General features: G+C 43.9%; 1 pseudogene; it reads left to right on the top strand.

Moving 5' to 3' along the window:
* Positions 1-23195: 23195 nt before the first annotated feature.
* Positions 23196-24766, top strand: LOC115313509 (annotated as a pseudogene).
* The last annotated feature ends 776 nt before the right edge of the window (positions 24767-25542 follow it).

Here is a 25542-nt window from a genome sequence, read left to right as displayed (position 1 = left end):
AGACCAGCCTAAAATAGATCGTCTATCTAGATTGGTTAAGTCTCGCTACGGTTGTCAGAGAGGATGTCTTCGTTCTGTGTTTTCTTATCTTTTTTGACAATGAGTAGGCAGCGTGGTAATGACCAGCACAAGTACAACAGCCGTTTTATGTTCTGTACAAAAAACACATCACAAATATTTTGTTTTTAAATACATATAATAAACGTGCTTAGCAAGCTATACAATGTCGAGTGTAGCGGGACATCACTTTCGGTAAGATAATGCGGTAGATGTCCTGGTGCGGTGAGTCGAAGCAAGTCGTACAAGTGTCAAAGTGAATCCAGAAAGTTCGCTCAAGGGGGGCAAATGGCTATTGGAAAGTCTTAAGATCGCTACTAGAACTTCTAATGCGAAATTTACACCCTCAAGGGCACATATTTTGAACTAACAATGAAGGAAGGGGCGTGGCAATGAACATCACGTGGGCAGGTATTAAACAAACGACATTTTTGGTGGCTCACCTCTGAGGCAACGAAGGGCATCTGAAACGTCCTACAGAAATACTGAGAAATTGTTTATACTGCCTGGGCGATCTATTGACGTGCAATCAAAATCTTAGCTATTCTCATCCTTCACACTGTCCTACTGCCGAAAACTAGGCCCGGAATCGGAAAATTCACCTGAGGGTTGGGAGGCACACAGATTGCCTCCACCTTCAATGAATGGCAATTTCCAAGCTTAAATGGACATTGACCTTCATTAAAGAAATACTATGAACCAACACACCACTTGGGCTAGCTGTTTGCTTGATCAGGGAGATCTATAGGATAAAGAAAGAGATACAAATAATTGGCTGGAGCAACTTCATTTATGGTTAGGCTCAAACCAGTTAGAGCTGAATACAGCAAAGACTAAATACATTATTTTTAGAGCGAAAAATAAGCCCATAACTAGTGAAATTAATATATCTTTTCAAAACTCGAATATTGAACGCGAAGAATCCTTTAAATTTCTTGGTGTTCGTTTTCACGAAAATCTATAGTGGACTTGTCAAGTGAGCGAACTCCGGAGGGATATTTCTAGATCAATTGGTTTAATTTGTAAGCTAAAATACCTACTTCCAGCCTGCTTAAAAAAAAAAAAACTGTAGATATCTCTGATTCACTCGAGGCTACATTGCTGTTTATTGGTCTGGGGGACGACTACAGCAAGTAATATTAAGCAATTATTTACATTGCAAGAACGCGGAGTTAGGTCAATTGATAATTTACCTTGGACTGAATCGACTTCCCCTAGTTTTATTAAACATGGAAATATTAACGTTAGATAATCTTTTTTGCCTAAAGGTCGCAATTTCAGTTCATACTCAAATAAACACGAATCCCGCAATATTTTACGAAACATATTTATCCAGGCAAACAAATTACAATTTGAGACACCAGCAGTTTTCAAAACCTAAAATAAGAACTAATTACGGTACACAAAAAATATCTTACCAGTTAACCAATCTTCTTAACAGAAATTATTGTGTATTCGAATTAGCCCAGACAATAGCGTCCATGTTTCTATTCAAAAAATACCTTACGGTATACTTCAATGTGCCTAGTGTGTATTCCTTGTATAATTCACATCAAAATAGATTGTACATTTTTGTGTCTCATATATTTATCTTCTCAGATATTGTTTTATTTTTGATTTATGTTGTTTTTGATTCATTTCCTCTGCCCTGCTGCTGAGTGCTGTAACGGGGGTTGGGACCTAGTCAGGTGATTCGTTTTCGCCTTTTGTCCCAACCTCCCTGACAATTGTGTCAAAAATAAACAAACAAACAAACAAACAAACCGAGTTTTCAGAGCACTACTAAAAAACATGCATATTTGAACCGAACTTTGGTTGGTTTAGTCATTTTGCTGCTATGAATGTATTTCTTTCACAGAAATCTAACACAAAAGGTGCAGCTGCTCGTGTACAGAAGAGTCCGATCAAAACTAGGCACAAATATTATATTTTTTTTTAAACTTCATAGAGAGTATTTTCATCGCATTTTTTTTCGTAACTCCCACATTTTGAACGCAAACAAGGAAATGTCAGCGCGCGAATGAATTTACAGATCCACATAACATAATTCAAAAGTTATTGATTCCGAGTTAGTTGTGCGGCACCATCCGGTGTGCGCAACCCATATGGAAGTGTTCAACACTACTAAAAGGTGACCATTCTTATTCTTTAAATCAGAGATCGAATCTCCGGTGCCATTCTTCTACATCTAGCTAATGAACCCTCTCCTTACAGAGACGGCAACCAGCGGCAAACCCGTGATACTATTCTGGAGGTTAATAAACACTAGAATGACAATTTAGGAGCAACCAATAGAGCTTGAATAAAGACGTCGGACGGTGACAAGCAATCAAAAAGTTAAAAAAAGATCAGTCCTATATGCATCCAGACTACAGTCACAGCGACAGCTGTGACACCTTATCGGTCCCTAATGTGTACTTATGTACTCCTACCTTAGCGAAGGAACCGTTTCCGATGTGTTCTCGAAGAGTGTGACACATTCACTCATTCCAATTGAAGCCCACAAACGGACGAGGTGTGAGACCCAAGTGGCGTGATGCGAGGTCACTGAAGCCACTTAATACTTATTTTACAAGTAACGACAACCAATAAAAATAACGAATCACACTCCGCTGGAGCGAAATGGCGGCATTCAGTTCAAATCTCTGCTGTGCGCTGCCATTCGCTTCCTGAAACCTGCATCGGCACGTATTCGGCGCTTCAAAGAATGTCGCCACTTGTAGGAAGAGCTCATCTAGGGACTTTAGACGTCACCGTAACTGCGCGCAATCTAGCGGGCGTCACTTGACTTATATGCGTAGGTGTCCTCAACACATCCCGTTTAGTAAGCGGGGCATCGAGGCAGCTGGCATAGATCCATGGTAACGCGCAGAAGGGTTTGGATTTGGGCTACTTGTTTGAATTGCTTGCTTGCTTTGAACATGTTTAGGGGTTGAAAGCGCTAAAAACGACAAGACGAGTAGGAGAGACACACACCACACAGCGCTACTTGCAATAGTTTATTGTTGGAAAAAATACACGTACCGGTAAAGCGCTCGCTTCACAACCAGCGTTCTCGGGGTTGAATCCTGAAAAAGCCGCGACGGACATTTCTGAGGATGTTGCCATTTCAGCGACGTACACCCTACGTCGCTGTATCTAAATCGCCCTCATAGCTGACCAAATTACTTTTATATTGTAATTAAGTTTCATTACTGATTGCGTTGCCTTATACTACACATTTAATTCACTTAAGTTACAAATTATCACGACTTAAAATAAAATAACTTGCATATGGCTTCAGAAAGTAGTACCATCATTTTCGAAAAATAATTTTTTTTTTATATAGTAGGAATTTTTGTGAACTTTTGTCCTGCACTCATCTAATCATCTATTGAGCTGTACATTATGACCAGTGAAGAGAATGCGGAGTTTGTGCGCATTTCCTGGGGTATATGCAATGCACTCCTCTCCAGCCCCAGTGCCTAGCTATACTAACGTCTCTTCTAATTTATGGCGATTTTAAGCAGCCAACAATATCCCCTTTTTATATTTTGTCTCTCTACATCCTGAATTTACGGGTAGTTGATATGTAATGGTATCGGGAACAAATGTTCGGGTTTCTGCAGACTCCCAGTACGTATCAATTTCCATTGTAAGGGGCCCGAGGACCAGTCATCCTACCTACTGCAGCGCTTTTTTTTTTTCCTTTTGGGTCCCCCATCATAATCGATGGAAATAGAGTCATTATGAATAATATTACTAAGCATGTGCGCACTCTCCACTCTAAAAATAAATCCATTCTTGAAAGGCTCTTCGACAGCGCAAGAACTCTTTCAGCTCGTAAAGAGCGGTTTCGCCTCAGACACTATTGTTCCCTGGCGCGCTAGAATAGCACTTGGGTGACGAAAACCTTTTTGGCATGAAAAAAGGACTTTAAAAGCAGATTTACGCTTAATTTGTTTAAAGTAGAGAAATCACTTGTAATCGCTTACATTTATCAGTAATTTTGTGAGGCAATAAATACATATTTCACAAAAAAATTGTACAATAATTTTTTTACTTAGCTACGTAAGAGAATGAGTGTAATCCGTTACATTTTCGTTTTCATTCATGGTCAAAGAAAAGCGGAAATATAGAACACCAAGAACCAAAACAAAAATCGTTAAAAAAAGAATATATATATATTCTTTTTTTTAATGATTTTTGTTTGGTTTCTTGGTGTTCAATTCAATCACGCCACGACTCACTCACTGCACTGTAATTACCCGGGAAAGCAGCTTCCGAACAAAATCCACAACCTTAATCCCTCACCGCGACAAAAGTGGACTCATACCCCCTGGCGCTTCCCTCTCCCTGCAAGCTCCTTCTGCTACCAATGCACCGGCGAACAGAACCTACAATCGTCATGCCTCATCGCGCCAAGATTGGACTTTGCCCTCTGTGTTCCCCTTCCCTACGAGCTCCTTCATACCCAGTGCACCTGTGAACAAAACCCAGAACTGCCTCCCTCATCGCGACAAAATTGGACTCGCCCCCCGTGCTTCCGTTACCCTACAAACCCCTTCGAACTTTCGCGTTAACTAACCCTCTCCCTAGATATTTTATAAAACTAACCTACCACGCCATATGGGCTCATGTCCTGAAGAAGGCAGTGCCACTGCCGAAACGTCGACGGACGTCAGGCCCCTTTCTTATTTTTATCCATTTTTTATTTTCAATTCTTATATTATTTTTCATTTAACAATTTATTTTTGTAAGTTCTTGTGTGTTAACTTTGACTCTTACTCCGTCCTGTTTAGAAGTTTCTTTCCCGCGCAATTAGCGTTCTTGTGCCTAGTCTTCATTATTCCCGTAAACTAACACAACTTTTTTTCGGTACTTCACCCTTTTTTCTTGCGTGACTTTTTTATAGCAGTCAGACATTGCCAGGAAGACGTAGAATCAACAATCCCAACGCGAAAAAGGGCAGGGAGACTCACACTGACGCCGACAACATCGCACTCCAATGGCTTGTTTACCGGCGACAGCGAGCTTTTTGCTCATATTCCATCCCTAGGGGCGCTCCGGTTTGTTTGTAACAGTGTTGTACACGTTCCTCAGAAAAAGGAACGAAAGCTCGTTCCTCGTTCCTTCTGAATTTTGGAACGCGTTTCCGTTACAAGTTTCATCTGTGAGAAAGGAACTCGTTCCCGTTACAGTTTAAAAAATGGAACGTTTCGTTACATTTGTATTTTTCTAATGACCATATTCGGTTAGATGAAGCAAAGCTTTATTTTTTTTTATCTATCCCATCAAATGGGAACATACGATTTTAGATGTCGTGATGGAAGGGCACCAGGAGAAGAAAACAAGCGGAATCAAGGTTTTATTTGTTTATATATTAAAGTATAAAAATCTCAGCTTTTAACCAGATTCATGTTTGTGGTGAACGATTCAGACAAGGCGCACCTACTGTTACCCCACATTACACGAGCGTTTTACACCAACCTCCTACGTTTCAATCTAACGAAGTCCCTTGTTCCAACTTAACAGCGCTTGCTTCTCGATATTGCTTTCCGCAAGACGTAAGAGTGAAGGAGAGGGTATGCTTTTGGAAGGTCAGTCTTGAAAACTACAAGTAGTTTTTTCTGAAGGTTGGGTTCGTTGTTCAGTTTGAAGGCAGGGACAAAGAGAGAAGGAATAAAGGTCAATTTTTGTGTGTCGTTTAAGTGACCAATGTTCGGGATACAAAAGTGCGTTCAATGTCTAGTAACCTGTGATTTTGTTGTAACTGTTGGTCTCTTTATGAAAGTTCAGAAATGGCTGTAGTCGGCGTTAGTTTTTTGGGCGTATGAGGATTCGTAGAATCAAATAACGTAGCTGAGTTTGAAACGTCCTTTTTGAGTCTTTTTGTGCAACTAAACGTTTTGCTTTTTGTAACGTAGTCTCGGGCATTAAAAAAACAAACAAAAAACATTGATGTCCTTTCCAGCAACCGACTGTCACTAAACGAGGACCACACAATATAAATCCTCAGATAAGTAAGCAAAATGTGAAATAGTTAAAACAATATTTTCGTCATGATATAGCTTTTATACTTTTAAAATTTCCCTCGTAAAAATAGAATAAAAATGACCCCACTAAACGAAAAAAGGAACGCCGTTACTCTTTCCGCTCCAGTAAAAAGGTAACGAGTTCCCGTTCCAGTTCCACCGATGTAAAATGGAACGGCGGCGTTCCTCCGTTCCTCCTAAAAGGAACGCGTACCAGGAACGCCGTTCCTTGGAACGACGTTCCGTACAACACTGGTTTGTAAACATAAGTTGGTGTATACGACTTTCACACACACAAAAAGAAAAAAAAAACCTTTTAGGGGGTGCTTAAGGGGATACTACAACAAAATTTTCGCGCTTATTTCTTGGTCTATTCGTGTTCAATGAAGGATTATCACATCGGACACACCAATATCATGTTAAAAAGACACCAAAAGGAATTTTAAAACGAACTCCAATCAGCAAAGAGCACGTGGTGGGTGTCGCTAACGCATTGTTTGTAATGCCCGTCTAGGAACTTTGACAGGTAGTGACGGTAACTGTCTCGTTCCCGGTCACGACGAGAGAAGAACTGAAGGTGGAACTACCCTTTTCCCTAGGGAGCCTTCATGTGCGCTTTGCTAGGGTGATGCCACCCTTTGTAATACCACTCGCCGACAAACCAGCCGCCATTTTGTTCCTCGGCGGTAATCCGTGGGGCTTATAACCCTCCCGGAAACAAGCACTTTATCTCAGAAGTTCGGAGCAGCGTTGTGGAACCCACGGAGGGAGGATTAACATTTTCCCCCTCGGATGGGATTACCGATGGACACAAAGGCCACTTTCCGGCGCACGGGGAAACAATGAGAGAAACAAAATGGCGGTGGAAGAGGGTGTGGGGAAGGGAAACAAACAGTTGGCATCACTCTATGCGAAGCGCACATGAAGGCACTCTACTTTTCCCGAGACTGTGTCCCAGAAGTCGCTATTGTCCCTCTTCAAGATTATAGAAGATTAACTGGTCACTCAAAATCTGTACGAAGACAGCTTTGCGGATACTTGCGGTTGCCCGATCGCTGGTGTGCTTCGGCTGCTCTCAGTGGATGCTACGAGCCATCGGGGCCTATCCGAGGCCGTGTGAATGTCACGTGAGCTTGGAGAGGGGGCACAGCGACGCGCGGAAAGCGTATCACGGGCTACGTCGACAGAGCGGGATTGGCTGGGATAGCTCGCAGCGTCCGCTGCGTCCGGACGTTAGGTCCCGAGACAAACTACGTCACGATTGCGGCGGATGTGACGTGCTCTCCGCTGGCTGCTCTCCGAGTGTTTGCCACAGTGAGCCGTTTGTAAGGAAAAATACAGCCATCAGGCTCAAAATACAGACGTGCGATTGATACTTACGGATATTGTGGATCATATTAAGCCTACCAGTGAACACGACGGGTATATTTCAAATTTAGTTGAAATATCTCTTTAAGAGTTTTTTTTAGGGAGTAAAACATGGACAAGTTCAAGAGCCCCTAAACGCTCTTTAACGACCAGATTTTATTTTAGAGTGCATGGTGCGTGAACGCGACGTCGATGCCCAGCGACTTAATACGACGTGACATGTCGCAGTTTTTGCTCTGACTGCATTGCGGATAAACACAGGACTGCTATTCTTATTTTTTCACTTTTCGTTTTTTTTTTTGTTATTTTTCTGACTGTATTTTTTTTCCTTTCTGCAGGCGAACAAAGCATACTAAAAGCAAAAATCAATACGGAATTCAATTAAAATTACCGCCAAGGGCATTCCATTACATTACCTAATTACATACAAAAAGTAACGAATTGCATTTCTTAATAATGCCTAGAGTTTTTAACTTACTGTATTTATATTAATGTAGTTATTTTCCTGTCACCTCATAGACCTTTATAGCTTCGATTGGGTGAAAGAGTCAATAACAACAATTGGCGGTAAGTTAAGAAACAAAAAGTACCTTTAGCATTTTGAACAGTGTTGACCAACACAAACCTATCTGCTACTGTTTGCATAATAATGCAAGGTAATTTGTTGATGGGTTATCAGCCACGTGCGGGGGACTATTATAGGAAGATATTAATTGCTGTCCTCTTGGCTAAATGTTTCTTTTCGTCGCCATTTTTTGAATATGTACAGTGAAACAAGATTTTCTAAAATGTTTAGTTCGACTCACAGCAAGCTGTGCAAATCTCGAGAAGGAAATTATAGGGAGCATATTCTTTGTTCGCCCTACTACAGCATGTAAACTTATGCTTCTAGCCCACTGTAGACATTCAGCGAAATTCGGTTTTCTCAACCTATCGAGTTTTGATTTACTACAGAGGTGCCTTTATGTAGTGGAAGCATGGGGTGAAACTATCGACATATGAGTTTACCTTGTGCAAAAAGAGAAAAACAAAAAACAAAAGCCTGTTTCTTTTCTTTCTGCCATGGCATTCGCCTACGACATCCTGACCGAGCGCGCCTACTTTTATGGGCTGTCAAATTATGGCGCAACGTGACACGAGAGTAATGCAGCGCCTCGACCAATCACCTCCGCACCAAAAAAAAGGAAGACGGGAGGAACTTCAATTCCCGTTTTTTTATTAAAATATTATTTCTTATATATAAATTGTTTTCATAATTATACGTTAAAATTAGAGAGACGCGCCCCGGCATGGGGAAAAGTTTCCGAAGATCGTCTGCTAAGCTCGGCGCCGGCGCGCTGGACACTTCCGACATCTGGCGTCGAGGAGTTTAATTGGGCGAGCCCGGTGATGACGTCGTCTCCGAATGCCGGCAGATAGCCCAAAACAGGTTTGTCTTTCTTCGTTTTTGAAGAAGGTAAGTTCATTCATTAATATTTTCACACCATGCTTCCACCACCTGTTTGCAACTCGGTTGTAAATTGCGGCACGATACATTGAGAAACCAATTTTTGCGGGCCATTTAGCGTTCCTTATGAGCGTTAGTTTACATGGTGTAGAAGGATTTAAACTGTTGATCACAGACTAAAAGAGCACCGAGATTGTGTGAAAAACCAAAATAAAGCTTTTGGTTTCGAGCAGGCTGTCGAGGTTGCTGTTACAGGAAGTTCAGGTTGAAGTGAATAAGAATGCAAAGATAAAAAAAGGCGCCAACAGGACATATATACGCGTGTGTAGAAGTGTGATTTTCGCTGTGTTTTCGCAGAACGCGGAGATCTGCTTTTACTACATGCATGAGTTCAATAATGCGGGGAAAATTTATACAAAATAAATGAGGTTTTGTAAAGAATTCGTTCGAGCGTATACTAGTTTTTTCCCTCGATAAACAGCCGTCGTAGCCATCGTAGTTTGTGAACTCTGACAAAGCTTTCAGCTCAAACAATATTTTTGTCTTATTACTACGATGTTTCTCAGTGCATAAGTAAAGAGCTGATAAAAAGGCAACAAGGTGTCTAAAACGGTTCCTGTAAACAAAACGAACATGAACATGACCGATGCAAAAACAAGTGAGCGCAATTTTAATGCTCGCAGGAGGGACCAAAAGGCAGTAAACAAGCTGTCTGCAAACATGGCGACACGCTGCGTCAACACTTGGCGCCTTTCCATAGCCGTGTACACCAAATCGCTGATCCGATAGATCTGCATTTAACGCAACGACACAGAGCTCTCCTTATAAAATTAAAAAGACCAAACGAACGAAAAAGAAAGCCGACAGCACCTTCGTGAGCAGAACCAGATTATCCAGTGAATTCCAGGTCCAAGACCCCATCAGTCATGGCGACCAGTTTGATGAGAAAACTGTCATATATATTAATATATATCTTCCATCTCCAAATCGGTACGACAACGAACAAGAAACACAGAAATATTATAAATGCACGGGTGCTTCCCAGGTCTCCGCAGGGACAAATCCATTTGGACCTGAAACCGTTTAGCCTGACTCGGCATCCTGAACTGTTTGTTTTGCTGCGTATCGGCTTTTCCCAACCATGGGAATCACAAACGGCGAGAGGAGCAAGCAAAAAAGGAAGAGGATAAACAGAAGCTGAGAAGAAAACGGATATCATTTTCCTCGCTTGTATACATTTTCGCGATATCTGGAGGGCGAAGCAATATCCCAAGGGTCCTCTCGTTTTCCTATTAACAACGAAAACGCGTTTGGTGAAGAATGGACAACACCTAAAGTCTCGACGGTCTGCCCCACACGTGTGGATTGCGGGAAGCCGCTTTCTTTGGGGGCAAATACCTTTAGTGTGGCGACGTTGTCTCCCTGTGGATTGCTACAGTTGTAAGCTATACGCAAAGACCGTGCCCTTGGGTATCCAAAGAGCCAAGCAAGTTTGAAAAGTGCCAACCTCAAGTGCAAGAATCTCTAGAAGGAATAAATATTTGTAGTCGCTCTCCCCTGACCGAAAAACACCATAACCAACACGATTCTAAATCTAGGGTTAGCTTCACAGCGATTCAGTGTTTCGTAACCACGTGCCGAGCAAAGCAAATGGTCTTTCTACGCATTCAGTTGCAACGGACGGTGCATGTGTCCCTTTAAAATGATCTAAATGTCCATGCAACAACACTGCATAGGTGGCAGCGTTTCTCCCTTTAAACATGCATAGTTTCGCTGGTGTGAACCGAGTATACTCTCACTCAACGACAACGTGTTACAAGGTGTTGTATTAGATTTTGCGGTGTAGGTTCAAGGATAAAAACAGAATTTATTTCAGTGCCTTCTTCCTAAAGCTTGATAACGTAGTTGCGTGTACTGCCCCTTTTGTGACGATAGTGGAATGTCGCTCATGGTCTAGGCACAATCATTGTGCGAGCCATGGATTTGGCCACGTGACTATCAATGCCTCAACGACCATTCGGGTAGCCTTTCGTATCCCGTCGCTGCAGTGATCCGAATAGCCAAACTTCAACAATGTCTGGAGCTCAGTGGGCGCCCTGTGCTCGACAAACCTCTGTCTGTGGCTATGACAAACTTTGGCGCCATATAATCGGCCGCAGACAGCGTGATTGTTTGTTTTCGCTGCAAGTTGAAGGGACAAACACAGTTCATGTTTCTTAAAACTTTTGGTTCACTGCTACTCCGTGTAGAAAATCCTAACGGATGTTTGGCAAATTATGTTTGTAAAGTAATAAGTTTAAGTGTATTTATTAAAAGAAGTCTTTGAATCGCCTTTGATATGAAACCTAAGAGTGGCCTTCTAAAACACGTTTTAAATGAAGAGATGGTTTACCTTTCGGTCATTGATATCGCAACGAAGTAATCTGAGATGATGATAAATCATCAATGATAGTGCTTCAACGTCAGCTCCAATTCTCAATCAACAATTTGTTGCGTTTTGGACGACTAAAAGCACGCAGGCACAACTGGTCGGTCACAAACCAGGTAAGCAAATAGTGTTTCTTCTATTGTTTACTAATTCGAAATAAAAAAAAAAAAGCTATTCTAAGGTTTAGTCTTTTTTTAACGCGACAGCGTTAAGTAGCTCGTGTCGCGAAAAAGCCGACGTTGGTGGCGTGACAGGAAAAAGCCTGATTGGTCGGTAGAGTCATGATGTCACAGCGACATGACCTCGCGCGGCAATTTCAAACAACCCAAAACGCTCACGTGAAACGTGACGTCACGTGTGGAATGACAATGATTAAAACGCGACATGTATTAGGAATTAAAGGTCGCCGTATGTCTCAAATGTTTTCCTTTTATAAAGTAATTCCTTTGCCTTAAAAAAACTGAAGACTTTTAGGCGCTATTCGAACCCACGACACTTCGGTTGCGAGCCAGACGCGCACTGACTAGGCCACGGAAGGCACTTTTTTTTCTTTATTGCTTGGATTTGACATTGACAAGGCAATAACGTACTCTCAAAATAAGATGTTAAAAACCATCAGCTCACCTGGCTGACGCAAAAATGTTAAACCTCTTTGAGGTTAGCAAGCCCCTTAGGAAGTGGCAACCATTCATGCCAAGGTTGCTGAGCCTTACACAATTCCTTCATAAAGCACATTTGCTCGGCAGAATAATTGTGTACAGGACGAAGAGTTTTGAGCGTTCTTTGCAAGACGTCGCAGAAAAACACTGCATCCCAGCAGACTAGAAAAACATCTTCGATTGTTTCTTGCTTTTTGCATAATATGCAGTTATCGGTCCACGCAATTGGCACTCCCTTATCGGCTAGCCATGCTTTGACAGGTAAGATTTGGCTGTGCAACTTGCAAAAAAAAAAGAAAGAAAAAAACTTTTGGTTGAGGCGGAAAGACCATTCTTTTGACATGTTTTAACACGTCGTGCCCTGGACCTTCACTAAAAGACACACGATATAAAGGAGTGGGAAAAAAATTAGAGCCGTTTACAACTCCCTGTAACACCGAATTGGAGCGCAGCTCTTGAGGAGGAGGAGGGAAGGGTACTGAGGGTTACCTTTCTCGGGGCGGGGGGGGGGTCATGTGACCTTGGGGGGTCACGTGACCCCCCAGAAATATTTTTCCGCTATGTTTAACGGGAAAACTTTCCCGCTAGACTTAGCGGGGAATTTTTTCCCCTAAATCTAGCGGGGAAATTTTTTCGCTAGATTTAGCGCAGAATTTTTTCCGCTAGATTTAGCAGGGAAATTTTTCCGCTAGATTTAGCGGGTTAATTTTTCCCGCTAGATTTAGCGGAGAAATTTTTCCGCTAAATTTAGCGGAGAAATTTTTCCCACTAGATTTAGCGGAGAAATATTTCCCACTAGATTTAGCGGAGAAATTTTTCCGCTAAATCTAGCGGGGAAAATTTTTCCTCTAGATTTAGGGCGGAAAATTTTTCCTCTAGATTTAGCGGAAAAATTTTTCCGCTACAATAGCGGGGAATTTTTTCCGCTAGATTTAGCGGGGAAATTTTTTCGCTAGATTTAGCGGGGACATTTTTCCGCTAGATTGAGCGGGGAATATTTTCCGCTAGATTTAGCGGGGAATATTTTCCGCTAGACTTAGCGGGGAAATTTTTCCGCTAGATTTAGCGGAGAATTTTTTCCGCTAAATCTAGCGGGGAAAATTTTTCCGCTAGATTTAGCGGGGAAATTTACCCATAATGCACCGCGCGGTTACGCCGACGGCGACGGCGACGGCGACGCCGCTCAAGCCGGAAACTGGCCCCTAAGAGCTGCGCTCTAAAATTAAATCAGTAATTTCGTTTGTCAGCCGTTTGCGCGAGACACCGCACAAGTATTCCAAAGAAAAGCGCGTTGTTAAAAACTGGTAAGCGCCAACGACTTCTTTTAGATAACCGCGTACCCCCTGACGGCTATATGGCAGACGACACACTGAACTCAGGAAGAGCGCTGCGCAGCCTCGCTTGAATGACCATGCATACAAAAGGATCTTCGTGATCTCGAAGAAATAAAAATTTATTAACCAGCCGCCTTACAAACAAATGGAAAAGACCCAGACTGCAAACACTGACCATTCGGAAAAGATTCGTTTGGCTCGTCCTCTCCTATACCGAGCTCCAAATGAAAACGGCAAATACACGATGAGTGCGGTGAACGTTAATACGTGAACAATGCAATACCTGCTACACATACAAAATCTTCGCAGCAACAAAGATGTTACACAGAGATGCACGCGCGAAGATTGATAAACCATTGCCTCCCCACTTGTTCGCCTTCGCGCGCAAAGCCTCAGTCTCATCGCGCCAGTATTCGTCAGTGTTGCGATAGTGATTCAATGGTACCCCAAGATACCCAGAGGGCGAATCCCCCCACGTAATGCGTTTATACGCAGTCGGCGTGGAAGGCCAATCGCCGTGCCAAAGACCCACACACTTTTCAAAGTTAACAGAACTGCACGTATGGTGGCAAAACATTTCTGTCAACTCTACGGCTTTCTTTACACTGTCTTTGTCACTACAAAAAATTGCCAAGTCATCCGAATATGAGAAGATCCGGACTTCAACAGTTTGTAACTTAAAACCTCGAATGTAACTACTATGAATAAAGCTTAAACAAAATGGTTCGAGAAAAATACAAAAAAGCAACGGCGAAATCGGACAGCCTTGTCTCACGGAAGAAAGGAGACGAAAGCGCTCAGTCACACATTTGTTCACCATAAGTCGAGTGGCGCAATTTTTGTATGTCATACGTATACCATTACACAAAACTGCCCCAACATTTACATAATCTAAAACAGCAAAGAGGACTTGATGGGACACCCTGTTGAAGGCCTTTTTCAGGTCGAGTTGTAACAATGCCACTCTTCTTTCCATAATGTCGGAACATTCCAAAATACTTCGTGCAACGTGCACGTTCGTGACAATACTCCTGCCCTTTATACCACACGTCTGGTGTAAGCCGACAATAATGCTAATAACACTTTGTAATCGTTCCCCTGATACTTTCATGACAATCTCGTAGTCTACATTTGTCAGTGTAATAGGGCGGTAAAAACAAACGGAACGGAGTTTGAAGCGATCTTCAGTTTTGAGAATAAAAATCGTGTGTGTGCACAAAAACGACAGGGGAAAAACATTAACAGTATACGCTTTGGTAAACACACAGTGCAAAAACGGGGAAGCTGATCTTTGAAAGCTTAATAAAATTCTGCTCCTATACAATCAGGGCCGGGTGACTTTCCCTGGCAGATTGAGTTCGATGAACGGGACCGCAAGAAGACTGACTTCGCCACGCCCGAGGGACTTTGTACGCCGCCGGCGACTTTCCAGCGGGTCATGTATACCGTGCTGACGGGACTGAAGTGGCAGAGCTGCCTCGTTTACCTGGACGACGTCGTCATATTTTCGCACGACATCGACGAGTTCTTGAAACGGCTTAGTGCCGTTCTCCAAGCAATCAAGACCGCAGGGCTCATACTCAAGCCAGCGAAGTGCCGCTTCGCCTACGGCGAACTTAAGTTCCTTGGCCATGTCGTCAGTAGCGAAGGAGTATCACTCTAAGCTCGGTAACCTATAATGTAACTTCTAAACAAAAATAACCTATAAAATAAAGCTCAGAACGACAGTCGTTTTGATATTTTCAATATTTTCGTCAAGACTATAGGTTACAAGGGCCAAATTGAAAGCCAAGGCACCTTTCGCTTTCGCCGCATGTCTACCGATGTTTCTCACGAACAAAGATTTGTTTGGTGTGACTCGTGGCCGTTTTAAAGGCACATTGCGACTGCCAGCTCTACACGGTCCTCGGCCCTTTGAAGATCAGGTGGGATTACTGTGACCACTGTCGCAACGTGCACGGGAAGATATGCGACTTGGGTAAGTCTTCCCACGTGGTACAGGTTTCGACTTTTGATCCGATGTGCTAGTTTCACTCGCTCCTTCATACTGCATAGGCCGGTGATGAACTTACACGCGATGCGTTTTATCGGTAACGCTTCGGTTTGCCGTACGTGTTAATATTGTTAAGAAGAAAAAGAAGGGACGTTTTCGTGGGGAGACAAGAGAAGAAGAGGAGGCAGAGGCAAAGAGCTTTGAATGATTGTAACTGCCATTTTGAGTCTTCACTTAATGTAAATTAAATCATTGTATATATCTATATTCGTCGTAACATTTTGATGGAGGTGCGGTCCGTCCATCTACCTCTCCGTCCCCATCAACCTGGAACTCCGGAGCCGACAGCTTCCCGTCTCATCAATGATAATGGCCTCCGGCAGCACGGCATTTGGCAGTACCCCACCGCAGGGCAGACCGTCGCAACCCACGTCCCCTCTTATTATCGCCCACCCTCGTGACCCTGGAAACTTCACCGGATCCGGGGATCAAGATGTAGAACAATGGATCCACCTATACGAAAGAATCAGCGTCCATAACAGGTAGAACCCAACTATCATGCTTGCAAACGTCATTTTCTATCTACAAGACACAGCCCGAACCTGGTTCCTCACCCACGAGGAAACTATTACGTCTTTGGACATGTGTAAGGAACAGCTGCAACATCTCTTTGGCGATCCTACTAGTCGAAGGCTCTCCGCGAAGCGCAAGCTTGCTTCACGTGTCCAAACGCCAACAGAATCCTATATTACGTACATTCAAGATATTCTTTCCCTTTGTCAGAAGGCTGGCCCTGTCATGACTAACGCTCACAAAGTAACTCACATTCTTAAGGGTATTGCCGACGATGCATTCCAGTTGATTGTATTTAAAGATTGTGCCACAGTGGATGCTGTTATACCAGAGTGCAGGCGCTTCGAAGAGGCTAAAAAACGCGAGATCACAGCCAACTTCACACGCCTGCCCAACACGACACCAACGTCCACCTGTGAGGATCCGCCTATATCTGAGAGGCAAATCATTCGGATAGTACGCCGTGAATGGGAAGCGATGCTGCCAACAGAGACCTCTGCTCTCCCTGCTGATTCAAGTAGTGCAGCAATTCCAGTATCTGCTGTTCAAGCGCTGGTTCAACGAGAAATCCACCGGCTCGTCCCTCCGGAACGACCAGACAGCCGACGTCTGCCTGGTCGTCCCTCCGGAACGACCAGACAGCCGACGTCTGCCTCCTCGTCCTCTCAACCACTTGCCATCCACCAATTCTATGAGTCCACAACGGGATCCTAACGCATGGAGGACGTCAGGTGACCGACCCGTCTGTTTTCACTGTCATGGAATCGGGCCTATTGCTCGCTATTGTCGCCGCCGATTCAACGATGGACCGCGCATTTTCTTATCGACTGCCTACCGCCGTTCCTTTCCACGTCACTCCAGCCCATCAGCCAACCTCTACCCTCATCAAGATCACGAGCCCAGGTTGCCCACACGATACAGCCGTTCCCCCTCCCCCTATCTCCGCCGCTCACCCTCGCCCATGCCCCGTCGCTCAACATCCCCCACCCACGACCACCGCATTTCGGGAAACTAAACCGTGCAGCCTCGCGAAGTGGGGCTGCATCAAAATTTGTGCCCATTAATCCTCTACAGGACGCTATAAGCAACACACAAAACGAACTTTTAGTTTCAGTCGACCACGTTCCTATATTGACGCTTGTAGATACCGGTGCCGCCATCTCCATTATGAGAGAAGATCTTAGACGCCAGCTTCACAAGGTTTTGACGCCCCCGGAATCTAAGCTCCTCCGGGGTGCAGACGGCCGCGCTACCTCACCTCTTGGAATGTGCAGCGCTCAAAGTACCATAAACAATGAAACCACTCGCGTTCTGCTCAGCGTGATTTCGAATTGCCCCCATGCTATGATTCTAGGATGCGATTTTTTGTCGACGCATGCCGCCCTCATTGATTGCGCCACAGGAACCATTGCCCTCGACATTCCTACTTCAGCCCACACGTCTGAATTAATTATTTCAAGATTATGCACCACTGGAAGTCATCGGATTCCGCCGCTGGCCGCCATTACCGTTGAACTGCACTCAAATCACTTTGTTGCCAATGGAGACTACGTTCTAACGCCTAACAAGGACATATTTCTCGCGAAACAGCTTGCCCTCCCGAACTGCATTGTTCCAATTGCCAATGGCCGCACCCGCGTATAGATAGCTAACTTTAGTTCCAGTACACAAGTATTTCCAAAAGGTGCTTCCTCAGCAACAAGCTCATCGCTAGACACGGCCACAGTCTCCACTATTGCAGCAGACCTTTCACCCCCTTCTAATTCAACCCGCCCAGCTCCCCTAGACCCTTTCAACATACTCACCATGGTAGACTCCACGTTGGACCCTTCCGAACAACAGCGCCTTCAAGCTCTTCTATGGGAGTTCCATGACATCTTTGATTTTGAAAACCGCCCCCTTGGACAAACGACCCTTGCTACACACCGCATCAACACCGGCCACGCAACTCCCGTTCACCACAGACCTTACCGAGTGTAAGCCAGCGAACGCCGAGTCATTCAACAAGAAGTTGACATTATGCTTTCGAAGGACATTGTTCGACCTTCCTCTAGCCCCTGGTCATCGCCCGTTGTATTGATTAAGAAAAAAGATGAATCATGGAGGTTCTGCGTCGACTACCGTCGCTTGAACAAAATCACAAAAAAGGACGCTTACCCACTCCCACGTATTGATGACACGCTGGATTGTTTGCACGGTGCCGAGTACTTTTCCACTATCGACCTCCGCTCGGGGTATTGGCAAATTACAGTTGACGATTCAGATCGAGAAAAAACAGCATTTATTACACCAGAGGGCCTCTACGAATTCAAAGTTATGCCATTCGGCCTTTGCAATGCCCCCGCGACATTCGAGAGGATGATGGATCGCCTGCTTAAAGGTCTAAAATGGACAACCGGCCGATGTTACCTCGACGATGTAATTATTTTTTCAAGCATATTTTCCTCTCACCTCACGCGCCTGGCCCAAGTACTCGAACTCTTCCGTAACGCCGGCCTTCAATTAAACTCGTCCAAGTGCCACTTCGGTAGTCGTCAAATAAAAATTTTGGGTCATTTGGTGGATAAAACCGGCGTTCAACCAGACCCTGACAAAGTAGCAGCTGTTCAGGACTTTCCAAGACCGAGGTGCACTAAGGATGTCCGTAGCTTTCTCGGATTGTCTTCATACTTCCGCCGTTTTATACACCATTTCGCATATACTGCCCGCCCACTTAACAACATTCTGAAAAAAGGCACACCTTTTTTATGGCAATCGGACGAAGAACGAGCGTTTACATGCTTAAAGACGGCTCTAACAACCAGCCCCATTCTAGGTCATTTTGATGACTCCGCACCGACTGAGCTACGCACAGATGCCAGTGGCCATGGGATTGGTGCTATTTTGGCTCAAATTCAATCCGGACACAACCGAGTAATTGCTTACGCTAGCCGCACGCTTTCTTCAGCCGAAAAAAATTACACGATCACCGAGCGGGAGTGTCTAGCGGTTGTGTGGGCAATAACAAAATTTCGGCCATACCTGTTTGGCCGCCAGTTTTCTGTAATCACTGACCGTCACGCCCTGTGCTGGCTATCGTCTGTAAAAGATCCTGTCGGCCGCCTTGGACGATGGGCTCTTCGACTCCAAGAGTACGATTTCACCATAACCTACAAATCAGGGAAGCTCCATCAAGACGCCGACTGCCTATCCCGTTACCCCGTGGACTCTATTAGCCACATCAATGAAGACTCCGATATTCCCGTACTTCCTATCTCGAACCTTCTGGACATTGCCCAGGAACAGAACCTTGATCCACTGCTGCACTCTATGATTTCAGATCTGAGAGGTAACACCAATACACCTTCTTCAAGTCTCTACTCTTTCCAAAATGGCGTTCTCTATCGACAAAATTTTTGACCCGACGGCTGTTCTTTGCTTCTGGTCATACCCAAGCACTTACAAACGTCGATTCTCGCCGAGCTGCATGACGCACCATCATCCGGTCACCTGGGTGTGGTCGGAACCTACGCCCGAGCGAAGCAACGATTTTACTGGACAAATATGTACAGAACAGTGAAGCGATACGTCACCTCGTGTGACTCCTGCCAGCGCCGAAAAACACCCGCCTCCCGTCCTCCAGGATTTCTACAACCTCTGAATCCTCCTGAACAACCTTTTCACCGCGTAGGAGTTGACCTTCTTGGTCCCTTCCCTACCTCTTGAATTGGTAATCGCTGGATAGCGGTCGCGATCGATCACACCACACGCTACGCAATCACAAGGCCCCTCCTGACCGGAACGGCAGTTGACGTCGCCCAATTCCTGCTCGAAGACATCATTCTCAAGCACGGAGCACCTCGTGAACTTTTGTCCGACCGTGGACGGCCCTTCATATCTCGCGCTGTAAGTGAAATCTTGAACCTCTGCTCCATTCTTCACAAAAAAAAAACGACAGCCTACCATCCACAGACGAACGGCCTCGTAGAACGCCTTAATCGGACCCTTGCCGACATGCTCGCAATGTACGTTACCCACGAGCACAAATATTGGGACGTTGCACTCCCTTACGTAACTTTCGCATATAATTCCTCCCCTCATAACACAACCGGCTACTCTCCCTTCTATCTTCTTTTCGGTCATGAACCCCTCTTCATGTTGGACTCACTGCTTCCGCTACGCCCCGAAGCGCCACTTTCCGACTATGCATCGGACGCCATAGGCCGTGCTGAAGAGGCACGACAACTTGCACGCCTGCGAACTCTTTATTCTCAGGAACGGCAATGCGCCCGTTATGACAGCACCCACACTTTCGTTGCCTATTCACCAGGTGACCTGGTTCTGCTCTGGACCCCACAGCGACAAGTCGGCCTTGCTCAGAAGCTACTACCTCGATATCGCGGTCCTTGTATAATCCTCAACCGAACAAGTGACGTCAATCATACAGTCGAACCCGTCGAACCTCCCAAAAATAACCGCCATCGTCAAGTACAAACAGTTCACGTCCTCCGGCTCAAACTATACATCCCCCATTCAAACGGCGCGACGCCGTTTCCACCCGAAGGGGAGTGATGTTATGAAAAAAAAGAAGGGACGTTTTCGTGGGGAGACAAGAGAAGAAGAGGAGGCAGAGGCAAAGAGCTTTGAATGATTGTAACCGCCATTTTGAGTCTTCACCTAATATAAATTAAATCATTGTATATATCTATATTCGTCGTAACAATATGTTGCCAATTGAAGCTTCTTGAGGCTGGTGGTGGCGGCAAACCCAAAAAAGCGTCAACTCGCTGGGCGTGTAGATGGTTGAGCGTTTTGGTGTCTATTTTACGATAACGAAAGAGGGACATTAAAGACAGACTACACAGGTTTTAGACTTTCAACGAAACGTTTACGGGTTTGACTTCGCCTCCCGAAGCTCTGCTTTTTTTCACGCCGTAATTCGCGCCCCCAGGACGCCCCAGCTGAACGGGTCATTCACCCGTCACCAGCGCTGATTTCGAACAGCTTTCTGGCTGTATCCTCTAGTTTGTATAGCATTTTGTCTAGTTCGGTTAAAGTTATGTAAAATATTCCACAGTAACACAGCCGTTAGATCAACTGGTGATTTAAAATATTTCAGTATCTCTTCTCCCGCCAGCCATATTCGCCTCCCATTGGCTGTCTGAAATCATGTGACAACTGTCAGTAGAATGCTGACTTCCTTATTCTCCCGGTATTTCGTGGAAACACGTTTCATGGACGCGTTCGCTAAAACATATGACGTTTTAGCGAAGAGCGACGTTTTAACGGGGGCGCGTATTAGCCCTCCCCCCCCCCCCCCCCTTTTTCGCTTCCCACCCCCCCACGCCGCTTCGACGTTTCAATACAAACGTTAACTACCCTGGTCCACCCGTAGATTCGGCTTCAAGGCGACAGTTTGGGGCAGCTCATTAGAGAGAAAAAACGCTAATCTGAGCTGTGAATGGGCCAATGGGAGGTAACTGCCGGTAGAAGTTCGGAGAAATTATTTTCCCGGCTGCCTGTAGAATGGACACTACTTTATTAAAATCAGGTACCTCGGTGGCTTAGAAGTTATTTTTATGCCTCTATTGTATTTTACACGCAACATTTCTACACGTGAAGCCGTCTCACACAGTACTTGCATGGATGTTCAGGATACTTGCTGGAGAACTCGAACTGTTTTTGAGGCTCGGTTATTTTGCTTGGGACGAGAAATGCCCGAGGTTGCTTAAAGCCACATTGACCTTCCTAAAATAAGTTTTTGGTGTTTTAATGCTACGGCGATTATATTCTTTCATGTATGACTGCAGAGCCAGTGAACGATCCAGAGATCTTGGGGCTCCCTGCAGTCAGTCAGCTTATCCGAGCGAAGCTACTGTAGTGCGCAATGGTGGGTATGCCACAATGATTAGGTGGCAACATTATTTATTTATTTTTTACAAAATATGTGTACTTATAGAAATCATGGTGTGATTTCTGTAAACTGATTTTCATGACATCAGTCGATATTTATAGTCCGTGGCAACTGAAGAACGAAGGGCGAGGAAAAGGAAGGTGGGAGAGGAGGAAGCAGACGCAGCATTGGCAAGGGGAGGGGTTTCCTCTCCTCGCCAGCGCTGCCTCTGCTTCCTTCTCTCCCACCTCAATTTTCCTCGCCCTTCGTCTTTTATTTGGCACTTACTATAGCCATCATACAGTCGAATATTTTTGTCTTTGTCCCCACAGAGTAATGAACATCACAGTAAACCATGGAGTGCAATGCACCACTCAAGTTTCTTCAGCTCACGATGGTCAGTATGATGTGACATACCGGTCGCAGCATTTGTGTCAAGATATAGAAGTGATCAGAAATTTTACTTTAGGCAGGCCAGGTCGCAGCCCGCAGGAACAGAATGAGCTGGCATTTACGCCAGTAGTTTCTCTACCTGGCTCTTCAAAAGGTGAGTGGCTACTAACGTTTGGGAAGACATTTTTCTGATCATTGCTGATTACAATTGTATTCACTGCAGACAGCCTTTCCTGGATCGATAATGAAGGCTCCCCTCATGACCATGCAGAAGCCAGTGGAGGTGCATGGGAGTCAGAGGATGGACACAACCGTGGTACGGAAGCACAAAGTTGAATGCATCTCTTTAGAAAGACACTTTTATTTGAATTGAAGGAACATAAATGTTTACAGAATCGGCCACTTCTAACAGCTAGTAATTTTTAAAATTGACCCTTCTTTCAAAAGCAGCTCATTCTTAGCTTTAGATACATTTTGTGTTTTAGACCATTGCACTAAATTGGTCTCTAGATTCATTCTTGCCTGACCGAAAATAACTCACTTTCCTTTCGGCATCATTTTCTGAGGCGAAACTGGCCCTTCATTAATGTTGCAGCACCAAATTGGGAGACTGTATTAAAAGCATGGTACTGGGGTAGGGGCTTACAAATTGCGTGAAGTGACATACGTGTATTTTATGAGAACAATTACCGTCTGTGCTCACAGGGCCACAACAAGCGCACCCTCCAAACGTTGCTGCTGGTAACAACAAAAGTCAGCTTCCCAGACAGCCAACAAGAACAAGATTGGTAAACACGTCTGCACTGCATGCAGATTCACCACTAGACATTTTCTATGCTTTCTCCTGCCACATGAAGGATGTGCACATGGGCAAGGTAAAATTGGTGTGCACAACATGTCGCAAGTGGTTTCCGTGCATAACCTACTAGAAATGTCATACTGGTAATATTTGTTAACATCTGAAAAAAATGAAGTGTATAGTTCTGCGGACATTTCTGAAAAGCAAGTCAATTCTGCTCACACTGATGGACTAGCATCCTGTATGCGTTGAGAACACATGAACCCTTTGCATCAGTATTTCTTGGTGGAAGAAATCGTAAGTCAGCATTTGCTATTCAGTTATGGGGAGCATGACAATGCATTTTTAGGTTTTAACAAAAATTGTCCTGAGAGATATTTACTATTTGCTAATGAGTAAAGTCTTTACTTTTTACTAATAAGAGAAAGAGAAGTGTACTTGTAAACAATCCATTTAGGAACTTTCATTCGTCAATTTTGTGTATGACACTGACATTACCTTTTTTATTTATCAGGGTCATGTGAAGCATGTTAAATCTTGTTAATGAGGTTCCTCATTAACAAGAATTTAACACGTTTCATGGCATATAAGCATGCACAGACCTTGTATAATTTGTCTAAGGTACGATAATATCATAATAGTGTCCACTGCTTCGATCAGATTTAAATAAATGTTTCTTCTAGCTCTGCATGGGAGTGGAAGTTAGATATAATCCCAAGTTGTGGGTCTGGAGGAAAGGCTGGCCGTTGCTGCCAGACTGTTTTCCGAAAGCCAAGGAAATGAATCCACACTCTTGGACATCATAAACTACTTGTGGTGCAACGTAGGGCACAAACTAATAAATGAGGTATGCGTGCAAGCAGTTCTCAACACTGTACATTGTCATCTTTGCCTAACAGGGAAGAATGTTGTCAGAAAATATTGTCTCTTGCTACTTTCGTTCCGAGGAATATAGCCCGAGGGATGCATATCATGGGCCATAAGTGCCAGCTCAAAAAGCATATCGTCAAAAAAACATAGCCAAGATCACGCTCGGTGACGTGTAATTTGTGTTTTGTATGTGAATTTGCCTGAGAACCTTCAAACAAAACAACTTGCACAGAAAAAATATGTTACTTGAAGGATCGAGGACACTGCTACTTTTATAATGAAGCAAGAATGCGCCAGTGTTCCTATAAAGTTACTGTACATATATCAACTAAATTTTTGGATCTTTTTGGTTTATATTTCTTGAATTGCTCCGCCTTCTTTGTTGTGCGGTTTCTTCAATGTTATTAGCGTAGGTGTTCCTTGATTAAAGGTGTCGCATCAGATTTTTTTTCATGATAAAAGAGAAAGCGCGCAAAAAACAAACGAAAAAAAGAGGACACACACGGCTGGCAAGCGCCTCCTCGCAACTGGAAGTTTATTACAATTTGAGAAAACACAAAGTTTATTTCCTTCCCCTGCTGAACACGCGCCATTTTTTATTTGTGTCAGCAATAATATTCTTGGTACACTTGTTCTTCTAGGTGCCACTGCTAGAAGGTGAGCTGCAAGTAACTGCACCCCACATTTACACTAACCTTGAAGAGACCTGCATTTTTGCTGGCTGCGCAGCTGAAGTTCAACTTTCTACTGGCAGCCTGGAGCGCGCCCCAATTCCGTGTCTTCTCACGTATTGCATCAAGAACCTTGGATACCCGTATGCGTTTTCGTAAATGCTCTTACTCCTACAAATACTGACTGTGCCAGGCAAACCTGTGCCTAAGGGCGTCATTGGAAGGCGTTTGAAGTGCCTATCGGCACTGTTGCAAAAGGACGTTTCTGGAGGAAAGGTCAAAGCCTGAGTGATATAGTCGGTTTCCCTCCAGGGTTAGCCAACAATTTTCATCGCAAGAACAACTTTTTTTTACGCAATAATTTTGAATTTTTGCAGTTTTATTGCAAAGATTTAAATTTTGTTTGTGCCCATTGCTAGTAAGGCCTTTTTTATATGTTCTAAGCTGATTTTGCCACTAAACATTTTCACTATTCATCTTTTTTTTTTGCAATGTGATTCATAATTTTGACGGAAAGGTCCAGGAAGCTGTAAAGTACAAGTTGGTCCAGGAAGCTGTAAAGTACAAGTTTGATAGGTAATGATTGTTGCAGGTGCCACTCCTTGATTACCTCCTCCAATAAAGATTTTACCAATAAATTTAGAAGAAAAATTACATTTTTTATGACGCCACAAATAGCGGTGAAAGTTTTATGAGACACTACTTAGAAAAATGTTTTTTGTTCACAAAGTTGACTCGTATGTGCTTAAAACAAAAGTCAATTAAAATCGATGGAGCTTTGTCAAGATAGCATATTTCTCTAAAACATTGTGAAATCAAAGTTTCACCATATATTTATTTGTGTGTTGTCGAGGAAATATTTTTGTAACCTTTAAGTTTGTTGCACCGTTTAAAGGTTACAACTAATGACAAACAGTAAAAGCATACAATGTAACCTTTCCAAACATTTGAAGCATGTATACAAAAGGTATACATGCTTCAAACAGTAACTGTACTGTAACTTATACCAAAGGTTGCAGTGCTATAGGTTACAATGTACCTCATAAAATAAAGGTATACTAAAA

The sequence above is a fragment of the Ixodes scapularis genome, unplaced genomic scaffold, assembly GCF_016920785.2.
Source record: "Ixodes scapularis isolate PalLabHiFi unplaced genomic scaffold, ASM1692078v2 PGA_scaffold5__190_contigs__length_132052651, whole genome shotgun sequence".
NCBI lineage: Eukaryota > Metazoa > Arthropoda > Arachnida > Ixodida > Ixodidae > Ixodes > Ixodes scapularis.
This window is presented reverse-complemented; position numbering and strand designations above follow the sequence as displayed.